Source organism: Ursus maritimus, unplaced genomic scaffold (genome assembly GCF_017311325.1).
Source record: "Ursus maritimus isolate PB19 unplaced genomic scaffold, ASM1731132v1 scaffold_7, whole genome shotgun sequence".
Taxonomy (NCBI): domain Eukaryota; kingdom Metazoa; phylum Chordata; class Mammalia; order Carnivora; family Ursidae; genus Ursus; species Ursus maritimus.
The window spans coordinates 2,328,860-2,340,901 of NW_024426885.1; the positions used below are offsets into that span (position 1 = coordinate 2,328,860).

General features: G+C 53.4%; 1 long non-coding RNA gene across 1 annotated transcript in view; it reads right to left on the reverse strand.

The window, feature by feature from the left end:
- Nucleotides 1-478: 478 nt before the first annotated feature.
- The window catches only part of LOC121101293, a 381,066-nt gene continuing 369,502 nt past the window's right edge, over nucleotides 479-12,042 (reverse strand). The window contains exon 14 of the long non-coding RNA XR_005833280.1: nucleotides 479-1,526. This is a non-coding gene — a long non-coding RNA (uncharacterized LOC121101293). The remainder of the gene's footprint in view (nucleotides 1,527-12,042) is intronic.

The following is a 12,042-nucleotide window of genomic DNA, read 5'->3' on the forward strand; positions in this document are numbered from 1 at the left end:
AAACTGGCCTGGAAGCCCCACCCCCGGGCCAGGATGTGGAGCAGGTGTGCGGGGGGTGGGGGGCGGCAGGGTAGGCATCCACCTCCCCGACTTCCTGCAGAGGAAGGGTCCTTCCTACATTTTCAGTTTGGAGATGGAACAATGTGTTTGAGGAAAACTCTGAGCTCTGCGGGCGTATGCAGCATTTTAATACGGCCCCTGGAAGGATATGAAAGATCTCATCGGACCGTAAATCCTGTTCCGCACGTGGATGGTTCAGACAGCTGATTGACCGTTCCCCCGCCGAGATGGCCGGGGAGGAATGCCCCTGCGGCCGTCGTGCAGGCCGGTGGCCTTGTTAGCCGGTGGAGAACCGCAGGCTGGGACCGTAGCAGACGGACAGGACTGAAGACCTGATTTGCTCACAGGCTCAAGATCGGCGTGTCCGTGTGTGTCACATATACAAACAATGTCTTTCACATTGGAGGTGGACAAGTCCCACATGTTAAAACATGTTTATTTGGAAAATGCAAAGACATCGGATATTATATATTTGCTCTTTAGTGTTTAAATGAGGGGGCGATATTTCTCCCCGCAAGCAAATCAAGGTCAGAACAACCATTTGGAAGATCAGATTCTATCACCTTGGTTAATTAGATCTGTCTTCAAAGTCACATCATCAGTATGTCCAGAGCAGTGGTGGGGACGGGGGGTGCCAGGTGGGGGTGCTGCCGAGGCCCGACAGCGTGTGGGGCCCTCTCCTGGGCACCAGCACCGCAGACCTGCCCGAGCTCCACGTCATGACTTCCTCCGTCTCTCTTGGGCGAGTGATGGGGCCGGCGGTGCCCTCAGTGACTCAGTGACATCCCGGGTGAGTATATGTCCGCCTCTGCTGGAGAAATTTACAGCCTGCCAGCCTCTCTGCTTTACAGCGTTCATTTTCTTCAACCGCAGAAAATCTAAAACCTTCGCTCTGAGCTCCGCGGTGTTTGGGCGGCTGGAGAAAGCCGGGGAGGGGTTTCGTGGGGCAGACCCCGCACCAGGAAGGCGGCCAGGGCTCAGGCTGCAGCCCAGCGGCCGGCAAAGGCACCCGCGCCCCGTCCGCAGAGTCCAGCTTTCCTTAAGTCCACGCAAGGCTGGGACGGCAAGGCCTCAACTTGAAAATGTCAATGTGGAAGACGTGTTGACAAAGCACGCTCTGTGTTCAAACAGTCTTCTGTTCGAGCCCTAGGAGAGTTTCCTAACAGAGAGTGAGAAGTACAAGAGGAGAAGAAACAGAAAAGCAAAATTGCCCTTCCCCAGAGAGAGCAGAAACAAGACGACAGGGCGCGTGTATTAGGGGAAATTAAAGAGGCTCACAGGCGCCTTTCCCGCGTGTCAGGTGCGTGCAGCTCCAGGGACGCAGCCCCTGTCGTGTTGCAGGCGTTGAGCAGCCTCGCCCCACCCCTTCTGCCCCGTCTCGGGTGCTTGAGGTTGTCACGGTAAGGCAGCATTCCCGTGCACGTTTTGTGGATCTGGGCGCGAGTGGGCCCGGCTTCTGCAACATGCTGCGGGAAGACATAACCGAACGCTATGCTTACCTTGTTTCACCCGACTCGGGGACGTCTTGGGTCCCCCACTCTCCGAAGCACAGTCTAATCCATCTTCTGCAGTGGGATTGCTCACAGAGATCCGAGTACCGTGCCGACCACACGGGGTAGAGAGCATGGCCGCGTGGCCACCTCGACCACGGCACTGGTGTGGCGGTTAGGCCGGGCTGTGCATCTGACCCCTGTCAAAGAGGAGCAAACTCGGACCTCAGGCAAGGAGGGGCTGTACTTTGAGGATTATCGCAATAAAGAAAGCGAGTTATTGCAATAGCGAGAAGCGCATTATGGTGACAGGGAGACCCTCAGACCATGTGATCTGCAGGACTCTCAAGGCCCGATAGAAAGGGATTTTCTTTTTCTTTCTTTTGGGATTTTATTTATTTATTTGAGAGAGAGTGCAAAGTGTGTGAGAGAGAGAGAGAGAGCACAAGCAGGGGGAGCAGCAGGCAGAGGGAGAAACAGGCTCCCCACTGAGCAGGGAGCCTGATGTGGGGCTCGATCCCAGAACCCTGAGATCATGACCTGAGCTGAAGGCAGACACTTCACCCACTGAGCCACCCAGCGCCCTGGATTTTCTTTTCTAGGGAGGATTAACCAAGGCCATGAAGAGCTGGCTGTAGGGGGTGGTGTGCTAGGGCAGGGGAGGGGACAGCTGATCGGGGGATGTTCCTGTGAGCAGCTGCTAAGGAGAGGTTGTGTTCAAGCGTTGGCCCAAGTCCAAGGCCTGGGAGAAAGACAGAAGTCTGTGCTGAGGAGGGAAAATCTTTTCCTCTACCCTCTTAGATTCAGTACCCGGCACCTGTGAATTAAACTGACAAGGCAGACGAACAGGATAAAAGATTTATTTACACATGTGCTGGGGGATGTGCAGGGATGAGTCGTGCAAAGGGTTAGAATTCGGGGTTTCTATACCTAACTTAGTAGAGCGGGGACGGGGGGAGCAGAAGACTTTTATGGCAAGCAGAAATAGATATTTTTTTAGGAGAGACAAATGGGATTTTAGGAGAACAAATGAGAAATAAAACATTCAGTGATCATGTTTGTTCACCCGGCTGTGAGGGGTCTCTCTGTCCTTTGCGTGGCCGTGACCTTCCCCAGGAGAGGGGTTGATGGTGGGCGCACTCTTGATCTCCGTCCCAGAAGCAGACGCACTCTGACGAGGGAGTCGATGCCAGCCTCCCGGAAGTCGCTGATTTCAGTCAGAGAGGGGAAGCTGTCAGGAGGCTTTTCCTGCATCACTTGACTCTCCAATGTCTCCAGCTTAAAATCATCTTCATACCAATTCCGGGTGCGTTCCCATACCTGGCTACACCTTGGTCAAGTGAAATTAGTGGGCAAGTTGTCCAGACTGCCCCGTGGGGACGGGCGGCCTGCTAAGCGCTGGGCGCGGCATAGTAAGCAGGGGGGCCTCTGTGTCTCCTCCAAGTCGGATGTGGAAGGGTGCTTTTGCGGAACGCCACGTCTGGGAACACAAAGGGACGGGAGGATTCGAGTGCCCAACATTGTCACCGTCACCTTGGTCATTGGCCAGTCCTGTCTGGTCAGCTGAGGGACACTCTTTGATTTGACAAAGAGCTGGTGGGTCCCAAGGTGGGACAAGGGTCCCAGAGTATTTTGTCACCCGCATTTGCTTAGAAAGTCGTCTGCAGGCGATGCCCGCTTGACGGCCTGACCTGGGGGGCGCGCCCAGCACACGCCCTCAGCCACCGCCAAGGCCAGGCATTCCAGTGAGGGGGGAGCCCGCCCAGAAGGTGTCCTTACACTTCCATCATCCGTGTGGCTGACGAGAGTTGATTTTAAGAAAGTGGAAGAAAAATAACCCAGGACTTCTTTCTCTTGAGTATATTTGTAACTCTGACTTCAAGCTTATCTGTGGCCAGGCCCACTCGAGTGGCTTCCTGGCGTGGCTGAGGTCAGGCCCGTCTCCAGCTGAGTTTGGAATGACGCAGCAGCTCGCACGTGCCGCTAGAGAGCTAGCCCCACGTGCTGATAGTCGGAACGGCAGGGTCCAGTTCCCGAGGCCACGCTGCACGACACAGGACATCACAGCAATGGGCCTGGAAGGAGCCAGAGAAGCACGAGGGGCAGCCTGCTTCCCATCGGAGATGAGCCACTGTGTCAGAAGCGCGCCCTCGCTCATCCGAGAGCTTTCCAAGGGCTCCCTGGAGTCCTAGACACCGTCCCTCCACAGGAAAGGCCAGAGTGTGACAAGGAGGAGCACAGACTTTACAGCTCCCTCTAGCAGGTCTGTGGGCTCTGTCTACTCATACTTATTCACCCCCCACTGCACAGTGAGACCCCTGGAAGATACAAACGAGGGATCACAGGTCACCCCACCGATTCTGATCTCGTTGGTTTGAGTTGCTTTTCTGACCCCTGAGCATGTGATTCAGATATGAAGCCAGAGCAGCCACGTAACACCTGCCACGGAACTTGGGGGGCTGTTTGGAATTCGGGATCCCAGCTCACCCCGGACCTAGTGTGTTCATAAGGCTCCCAGGGCTTTATAAGCGCACGAAGTTTGAGAAGCGCTGCCCTAAAGCCGGGGGGGGGGCAACCTTCCTGTAAAGGGCTGGACAATAGTCTCCGAGGGCCGTGTTGGCTGTGTTACAACCACTCAATTCTGCACAGGCCACACACACAACACGCAGACTGTGCTCCCAGACGAAGGTAGGTGGGTTCGGCCCAGGCCGTCCTGCGCTGGCCCCGCCCTAGAACACAAAGGCGCCACAGAAGTGACAAGCCAGGTCTGCAGGCAGCAAGGACGTATTGCAGGTATTGACCATTGTCTCCGATGCAGGAATTGTGGGGCAAATCCCAGCAGGCCTCATGGATGCCCGCAGAGGCTGCAGGTCATCTCCGGAAGGGCAGGAGAGGGAGGTGATCACGGTGTTAGGCGAAGGGGACTGGGAAACTCCAGACAGCATTCGTCTCCTACCCGCACCAGGCGTCCGACGTCTGTGCAGGGGAGACTCACCTGCTTCTCTTTTTCAGGTAGTAGCTCTCGGGCTACTGTTATTCCAGCTACTGTGTTCTGTCTGAACGTACAGTTCGTGAAATCGTGGGATGCGCTCCGAGAGGGAGGGAGGGGACATTTGGAGAGATCTTGGGCAGGATGAGGGTTTTAGGGAAGCAGTGCGTGGAACACTGGGCAGCTGGTGGCGGGGTTGTCGCGGGGAGGATGGTCAGGAGGCTGACAAGGAGGTTAAGAAAGAGAAGAAGCAGACTCTGCCCGAGGATGGTGGCACTCGTCCACCATCAGGATGGATGCACTCACAGAGCTGCTGTGCAGGTCACCAGGTCCAGCCTCTGGACACAAGCAGACACGCATCTCGGCTTCTTCGGAGCAGAGGAGTAGGGGATGAGCAAGGACAGGAAGCCAGGCCACCGCCACAGGGACTCCCCCACCCCTTGTTGGAAGTGTGCCAAGCCCTCGATGCTCTGGAGGTTCACATCCCACTTGGGCTCATCTTCTACCGGGGAAGGTCAGCACCCCGGCTCTGGGGCTTTTTCAGAGAGTGTCCTTCTCCAGCACATGAGTGGCCCTGAGGTGACAGGCCCAAAGGAGAGCCAGGAAGAAGGAAGAGGTAAAGCCTCCACGCACAGGTCTGGGAGGGTGTGGCTGGAACAGGTGCAGAGCTGAGGGCCAGTCACCCCCAGACCCCGGGATAGGCAGCACACAGCTGTCCTCAGAGCAAGACACGTGCACGGCCCTGAAGCTCCTGCACCCCAGCCCCCATGCTGGCCCTCACAGCAGGACCACACGGTGGGGCAGCAGGACCTCCTGCCTCAGGCTCAGCCAGGGGCAGATGAGAACCAGGGAAAAACTGGAGCTGAAAGGTGGAGCACCAGGCCCAGAGCCCAGTCCTGCGTGGACCCCATCCTGGGACAGGCAGTGCCGGGCAGCAGAGCAGGGGACGCCTCCCAAAACCCAAAGATGCCAGCCCCCTCTGCCTGGGTCACCACCACCTGCGTCCGCGGTCACGACCACCCCAGGTCGGGAAAACACGGCCTTCAAGGACAGCTGTTTGGCCAGTGGGTTGTCGGTTAGATGAGTGCTGGGCAGCTGGAGTGGCCCACTGCCCTGTGTGCCGTCCCCAAGACACTGAGCCTAAGTCCTGCTGGGCTCCTCCCTGGGCTTTTCAGGGCACTGTGTTTGCTAGGACTGCATCTCCGCATCATCGGACGCCTCCGTGGTCCCTGTTAGTGATGGGAGGGTCTGCTAGCCTCAGAAGGCCTCACCTTTCAGAACACGTACTTTTATAGCTGTTTTTCGTATCCTTCTCTGACAATATTCTGCCACGTTGTTGCTTTGCCTGTTCTCTCCAGCTCTCCCTGCTGACCCGGCCATTTCTGATTCTGGCCTTCATATGGGAAGCTGAGAGGGCCCAGCTACAGCCATGGGCCAGGATCCCACCCCGGTTTCAACAGGTCTGCCATCTCCCAGATCACCCCTCCTGCTGCGGGCATGCGTGTGGACTGGTTGGGTGTGCTTCGATGGGTTGGTCTCTGAGACTGGTACACAAGCCCATGGGTTGGAGAGTTCTTCCTCTGGATTATGAGGTTCTGCAAGGGACCAGGGTTTAAAATGGACAGCCTAACTTTTTTCTGCAAGGGGGGAGGGGGAGAGGCAGCGGGGGCTGGGGTGGGCCTGGAGCGAGGAAGCTGAGGGGAACGTTTGAAGAATGGAAGAATGGCCCCAGTGGAATCCTGCCGAGGCAGGAGGCCGAGCGCTGGATGGGATAGGAGAAGTTGGGAGGGGGCCATGCTGAGAACTGTGACCTGCTTTCCCCCGGCTTTGCCTGGCAGCCCTCCAAGCAGAGCTAGTGAGATGCCCGGGCAGACCCCCCAAAGAGGCAGCCCAGGAGCTTGGGGGTTTCTCTCCTCTTGCTCCGAGGGTGCTGAGGAGAGAGGCCTGACTGACAATGACACAGGTCTCTGCAATTCTCAAGACCCTCGTGACAATCCTGCCAGTCCGTAGACAAGCCCACCAGTGTGGACGGCCAGAACGGCACAGGACACAGGCCCTGAGGAGGCTGGAGTGGCTACCCTGTGAGCAGACAACTAAGGAGACTCCATCAACAAGGAAGGGACACAGACCCTGGTGCAGGCTCTGGCCAGTGCCCTCCCCTCCACACCTCGGAGACTGGCCTGTCCTGGCCGGGACCTGCTATGCATGAGGCGAGCTGAATCCATATGGTTTTAGTGGAGCCAGAATAATCAGGTCAGGGAGGGCCAGGGCTTGGGGGAGTCCCTGAGGCCAGAAGACTGTGGTCAGTGGGAGTGCCTCTTGCAGACTGTTCCCTGGCTCTCTCCAAGCTCCCCGCCTGGGCTGAACCCAGGCCCAGAACCCAGGATGAGACGATGGAAGAGGCACTAGCGTAGGGCCCGCCCAAACTACCAGTGCCGTCCAGGCCCACGAAATGGGCTGATGACCCAGGGTGAGCGGGTGAGCACCCTGGAGACCACGCGTGTGAAATCACACCTTCCCATCAAGCTGCGGAGCAATCCCTCCGCGTGGGGGGAGACCGTCCCAGCAGCAGGAGCGCTCAATACCTGGTTTCTGTAAGCGTTTCCTTGACCCTCCCCCAGGCCCCCTTGGCTGTTCCTGACTCCTCCTGACTGTCAGAGCAGCACTAAAGACAGCTCTGAAAGTTTTACTGTGGGTCAGAAATGACCCAGTAGACACCAGATGTAAAACTGTGAGCCTCCGTGGGTGCATGCAATTTTGCTGAAAGAAGATCTACACTTTTAATCCAATTTCCAAGAGGTCTGTGATCCCCACCCCAGAAAAATAAAAAATCATTGGCTCTGACTTTTGCACACACACACAAACACAGAGATACACACGCAGGGTTTCCTTTATCAGCAGTTATTCTCATTGGCCGAAGGTTCCCGGGCCCCCTGCTGCTGGCACCATGTGTGATGCTAACGCCCTTGTTCTCAATGGCAATCTGGAGTGTTCTAGCCTCAAGGTCAGCATCTCCTCCTCAACCCCTCCAAGCTGCCAATCTCATCCAGGCATTTTATTTATCTTACTTATTTCCTTGCCAAGAAACCATGCAGGAAATGTTAATTCAGCCTTTGAACCAGAGATTTTACATCATACTTGCCTCTAAAGGTGACTATGTGTGGTGACTTAGGGAAGTTTTCCAGACATTCCTGGAGGAATTACATGACTTCAATAATTAACAGGTTTGTATTCTTCTAGAATTCTGTGCAGAGGAGAATGCCCAACAAAGCCCCATTTCTCTCCCAGTCCAGACCAAACACAGTACAGCTGCGTCCTCACCACTGACAGCTGGTTCAGAGGCTCTTTAAAAAGAGGAGCACAGGAGACCTTCCGTGTGTTTTGCAGGTGAGCATCTGCTGATGCTTTCAGGACACATCATCAGGCTGCCGCTGGGCTACGCGGTCCACCGCTTCACCAGGCTTCCAGCCTCTGAAGAGCCCAGCCCAATCTCCCTTCTCCAGACTCCTGCCCAGGTGGGCATCCCTGTTCCTCTTTCCTAAGCTCTGGAGATGACACTGCTCCGCAGAAGAAGCTGTCCCGGGGAGCAGCCCGGATCTCCAGCTCACCTTGTGTCTCCTCTCCGTCTCCCTTGACCCCTGACCCTTGAAATGGTGACCACACCCCACTGGCCCAGGCTGGTCATCGACCACCAAATGACTGGTGGTTAAACATGTGCTGGCTGGCTTTCACCCAGGCAATTTTATGAACTCAAATTCATTAGGCAGAAGACAGAGGCTGCCATATATTTTAGCACCTGATTTTAAGACCTTGAAGGAATTGCACTTCAGGAAGCAAATGGCCCATCTCACCATATGTCAGATTTGGAAGAAATCTACAAGAGGGCTGACCTCCGGTCCTCACCACTGGCCTGTGTGTGGTCTCTTACAGCAGGGAGTGTAGCTCTCTCTCACCTGTCCACCTGGTTGTACCCAGGTGAGGACCAGGACACAGGTGTTTACAGATTTATTAGTAAATGAGACAATGTGACTTAGACATGGGTCCCTGCCTGCTGGCATATTTAACATTCTGAAACTCCTGGTCTCTCTGTCTACAGGTTCTAGCAACTTCCATGGGGTGCAAGTGGATATTGTCTTATAAATTATCAGCATGTAAAGCTATAAATTCCAATACTTCGAAGGTGATTTGGTGCCTCCTGCACTTAGGAACAGCAGCAAATGGCACATGGTGCCATGTCAGTTGGATCTGGAAGGTGGCTGCTGGTCTTTGAGTGTGGCCCCAGAAGACGCAGCTTCACGGGATGGAAACAGAGCTAGCACTCCCACCACACTGAGCAGGGAGCTCTGGGGAGTCTCAGCATGGCTTGCGCTCATCTGTGCAGGTGGTGGGGCAGGGGTCCCTTCCGGAAGGCCCTTGGGGACCCACCCTAAAGCCTCTGGGCCCTGCTACTCTTTCATGCAGATATTTTAGATGAAATAAAAAGCTCTTCTGGTTGCTCTTGTCAAGGTCAGGAGGGCCTTTCCTTGTCACCAAATTTATGTTCATTCCTCAGCTCTTACCTCATTCAGTCTACCACCTACACCTCCAACCTTGGCTCTTTCCTCCTCCCTTCACCCTCAGCGCTGGGCTCCCAGCTCCAGGTCTCTCATGGATCTTCTCCTGCATCACAGCTTCTGTCCTTGTGCTCTGGACCCTCCCCATCCCACTGGCACTGAGGATCCACCTGGAACTTCTTCCCTTCTCTGCCTATGCTCATGCCCCAGGTGATTTCTGTGTATAGTGCCATGGTTTTGCATACCATTTCTTTACTACAATCCCAAGTGTAGAACACCAGCCCTGCCCTCTCTTACCCTCTATACCCATGGAACTGATGGCCCTCAACATTGCCACCTACATTCCCAATAGATAGCTCTCCTGCAACATTCCCCAACTCGAGAAATAGGGACTTTATTCTTCTAATCAGTTAAGGCAAAAGACTTGGCTTCTGGTTGGGTTCAACCAATGGATCACTAGCATGAAATGAAGAGGGAGGAGAGCCAGGTCCATAACCCTGGCTCTTGTTCCCTCTCTTTGACTCTTACAGTGGATGTGTGACTATTGCCACCACTGGGCAAACCTTCTACCATGGCTACAGTTCTTACCGGTTCCTGGAAACACTGTTCTTTTCTTTTACTTCCTTGGCCCTAAAGATGTAAATGTCTCGATGCTGTTTCCAGTCTCAAGAGCTCTGTCATTGCTGCTGGGCTCCCTTAACCCTTCAAAACAGCTCTGCAAATAATCCCTTCACTAGCTGTCTTTAGTTAAACCCTCTGAGGCTGCTCTCTCTACCCTGCTGGAGCCCTGCCTGATACAACCTACTTAAAATAGTGCTTGCTTCTATATCTGTCTGCTTTTGCCTTATTTTTCCTTTAAACAGTTTGCAGTGTGTATCATATAGTTACTGCTTCATCAATTTATGTCTGTCTCATTCACTAAACATGTAAACCATATGAAAGCAGAGACTTGGTCTCTCGTTTCCTTCTGTGCACACAGAATGGAGCTTTAACATACTAGATACTCACTCAGTAGATATTTCTTGGGACATTGAGCATTTGAATGAATAAATAAACCCAGTCCCTACGGGTGTTCCTAATCATGAAAGGCAAATTTTAGGCACTGTTCGTCCTCTTTGGGTTATGATTTGTGGAATACAGATGTGGCGCAGTGTATCTAATTCATTCATACATTCATTCACCCATCCTACAAATGTTTGTTGAGTCCCAGGTCTCCCCTTAGAGCAACATGCTAGGAACCAAATGGTGGGGTCGCTGTCCACAGTGCTGAAACATCATTCCTTATTAGATTGGAGATACATCTTTTGGAAGCAGACCCCTGTACTCCCTGCTGTTTTCACACAGTGTTATGATTCTCCTTCCACTTCCTATTTGTTAAGCTTTGAACCCAAGTGTTTCCAGCTTGAAAACTGGGCCTTTCCCATCAGGCACTGCTGCCTCCTGAGGGCATATCAGACCTGAGGTCACAATCCTGGATCTTGAAGGGGTAGCACATCCACAGTCCTCCCACATTCTCCTCCTCTCATGACTGCTCTGTGTGTCTACATACAGCACACTGAATGTTCCCATTGTGTAACTGATACACTAGCCTCCATGGAGCCTCTGGCTCCTACTAGAAACCCTCAGCCTGCAAATGCAGCTGGAACACGGAGGTAATTTGGTGAGCACGGTGGAGGAGCTCCCAACTACCCTGGCCTCATTAACGTTGGAGTTGTGGTGCTAATTAAATCAATTGCCCAGATGGCTTGGCAAATTGCTCAAGCCTACACAGAAAGGAATCTCATGTCATTATTTGGAGCAATGATTTTTTATGAATAAAATAATTAGGAAAAGATATGTAAGTGGAATATAATAATCCATTAGCAAAAATTATACCTTTGTCTTTTTTTGTTCTAAATGTGAAATGCTGAGGCCCATAATGCCACTCACAGACATCCTGAGTGTTCATGAAAAAGACATAGAAAAATGCTGCTTGGTGTCAGGATTCATAGTCACCATCATTATTTAAGTGACTGGATGTTCAATTTTCTACCTGTCAAGGAGGATACAAGATTTAGGGTGCACATTTGGGCGAATAAAGTTCTAGTCTCAGGTCAGACAGTGACTTACCACGTGGTCCCAGTTAAGCCACCGGAGACCCACCTCAGCTTCGGGGAGTAAAAGGGGCCACGGAATTACAGACAGTGGCATGCATTCCAGGGTTGTTAGGCATTTGCTGTACAGTGTTATCTGAGATATACTGAGATGTGCAGTGATTAGGAAATGAGCTAAGCCCTGATGTGCTGGGTTCTGTCACGGGGGATAAAAGGCCACTGGAGGGTTTTGGCCAAGCAGAAGCAACAGGGCTGGGAGAGTCAGCTACATGTGAACAGGAGCCAGTATCAGGGCAAAGCCCAGGATGAATGTCTTCAGATACCCCAAGACTCTGATATCCTAGGCTCCCTAGAAGCTCACAGCATGACGTGACCTCATTCACAGGAAGAGAACAGGGCTGGGATGGCTGCATTCACACATAGGTGCAGAGAAAAGTTCCAGAGGGATGTGCAAGCATGTGGCAAGTTTGGGGAAATTATCCAGGACTGCTAGATGTAGGGAGTGCGGCTGGGTGGATGGATGCGAATGCACCATCTAATGAGCAAACCCCAGAGTCATGTTGATCTCACATTTCAGTGAAGGGGCACTCATTTCCTCATTGCATAGGTCCATGGGTTCTGCAATAACCCTGCCAGTATGTGCTGATTTACTTATTTTCTAGTATTCACACCAGACTCTGAACTTCTGCATCTTCTCTGCATGGACCTCCCCTCCTCCAGTGACCCTGCATGCCTTCATCACTCTTGCCAGCACCCCTGACACACGCCACCTCCAATCACTGCAGCCCCTCAGTAATTTCAGGTTCAAGCATCAATCTGACCAATGTCTTTAGCTCAACCCTGCATTCCCCCAGTTC